Source organism: Octopus sinensis, linkage group LG11 (genome assembly GCF_006345805.1).
Source record: "Octopus sinensis linkage group LG11, ASM634580v1, whole genome shotgun sequence".
Taxonomy (NCBI): domain Eukaryota; kingdom Metazoa; phylum Mollusca; class Cephalopoda; order Octopoda; family Octopodidae; genus Octopus; species Octopus sinensis.
In genome coordinates, this window is record NC_043007.1 from 10,417,196 (window position 1) to 10,419,695 (window position 2,500).

Here is a 2,500-nt window from a genome sequence, read left to right on the forward strand (position 1 = left end):
TCACGAAGAAAAAAAAATGCTTTCTAATTGATGTATCAATACCAGCAGATGACAACGTTTCTCTAAAAGAAATGGAGAAACTTTCAAAATATAAAGACCTGGAAATAGAGGTAACTAGAATGTGGAATCTAAAAACAGAAACAATTCCTATCATAGTAGGTGCATTAGGCATGATAAAAAATATTCAGACAAATACATAACAAAAACACCAGGACTTACAAACACATATATCATACAGAAAATTGCACTACTAGGCACTGCATACATCCTACGCAAAACACTTTTAATACACTAACCATAGAGCATCACAAAAAAAACACAGCACATACCCAAGGCACACAGAGCTGCGCTCGGTAATGAAGTGAAAGCACACTATAAAAATAAAACTACTGAATAATAATAATAATGATAATAATAATAATAATAATAATAATAATAATAATAATAATAATAATAATAATAATAATAATAATAATAATAAATGCCCTGATGCAGTACCAGGCAGTGGCTCTCGTGACTTCTGATCTTAACTGATTGGAAGTGTTCAAAATGCCGATTCTGCAACGACATGATTGAAGCAGTGGACCACCTAATCTCTGGATGTAAAGTCTTAGCTCCAGTGGAGTATAAATTAAGACATGACAGAGTTGGCCAATATCTACACTGGCTAATAAGTCGGCATTACAATATCAAAACTGCCGACAAGTGGTATAATCACCACCCTGAGGCTGTAACTGAAGGAGAAAATGTAACCATTCTGTGGGACTTTCCAATACATACAGACCGAACCATCAAGGCCAATAAACCAGATATTGTTGTGAAAGACCAAAACAATAAAGTTTGCTTATTGATCGACATGAGCATCCCCTGTGATCATAATATCTCAGCGAAAGAGTTTGACAAGCTCAGAAAATATAAAGACCTACTCATTGAAATTGAGAAAATGTGGCATCTCAAGGCGGTACAATACCAGTGATCGTAGGAGCACTAGGAATGATCAAGAAGGAACCGAAAATTATATGAGAATGATCCCTGGCTTACCATCTCTGCAAGAAGTGCAAAAGATTGTCTTAACTGGTACATCACACGTATTGAGAAGAGCATTGTCGATGTGAGAACTGTTGCTGCTCATGTATTTTAATTTAACTTTAAAAAAAAAAAAAAAATGAACGAACTATTGAGTTTGGTTTAATGGCCTACCAATGTATACTATGAGTTTCTTTGCCCTAGGAGTCGGGAAGACACTCGGCAAGAAATGGAAGCAAATTTGAAAGAAGAAAAAAAAGTAATAATAATAATAATAATAATAATAATAATAATAATAATAAATGCCCTGATGCAGTACCAGGCAGTGGCTCTCGTGACTTCTGATCTTAACTGATTGGAAGTGTTATCATGTACATAGTATTGTCTTGGTATAAAAGATGGTCTACAGCAAATATTCTGCTCAATACCATAGATTTGTTTGTCAGTTGTTTGACCTTAACCAGTTGAGCATGTCCCTTACTGGCTGACGATATGTGCATCTCTGATCACGAGCAGAAGTAGTGGGGGAGCATCATAGCCATATGTTGAGAGGGATTCTTTGGGGTTTGAATAATTCACCTCTGGAAACATGGCTGTATCGTTCAACATCCTTAAACAATCCTTATTCAGGGACCTTTTCAGTGGGATAGGCTACTCGATCAGGCGAAAATTCTAACTGGGCCCCATCTGCAAGGTCATGTGCTGTTTATCTTGATATGGGATCACTATGTCGCGCACATATGGTTGTGATGCATGTGCCTGGTGTACCCTTATCAGACGGGTAGTCATGATGTGTATACTGGGCTTCGTATATTTTACCCTAGTGTCACTTTGATAGCATGCTCTGCTCTCTCACTTACTCAATAATAATAATAATAATAATAATAATAATAATAATAATAATAATAATAATGATAATAATAATAATAATAATAATGATGATGATGATGATGATGATGATGCTGATAATAATAGTAATAATAACAATAATAATAATAATGATAATGGTGATGATGATGATGATGATAATAATAATAATAATAATAATAATAATGATAATAATGTGGCTGACGATATGTGCATCTCTGATCACGAGCAGAAGTAGTGAGGGAGCATCATAGCCATATGTTGAGAGGGATTCTTTGGGGTTTGAATAATTCACCTCTGGAAACATGGCTGTATCGTTCAACATCCTTAAACAATCCTTATTCAGGGACCTTTTCAGTGGGATAGGCTACTCGATCAGGCGAAAATTCTAACTGGGCCCCATCTGCAAGGTCATGTGCTGTTTATCTTGATATGGGATCACTATGTCGCGCACATATGGTTGTGATGCATGTGCCTGGTGTACCCTTATCAGACGGGTAGTCATGATGTGTATACTGGGCTTCGTATATTTTACCCTAGTGTCACTTTGATAGCATGCTCTGCTCTCTCACTTACTCAATAATAATAATAATAATAATAATAATAA

At 35.7% G+C, this 2,500-nt stretch overlaps 1 protein-coding gene across 1 annotated transcript in view; it reads right to left on the reverse strand.

Moving 5' to 3' along the window:
• Window positions 1-2,500, reverse strand: part of LOC115217470 (kappa-type opioid receptor-like) — a 16,459-nt gene that overhangs the window by 12,024 nt on the left and 1,935 nt on the right. The window lies entirely within an intron of this gene.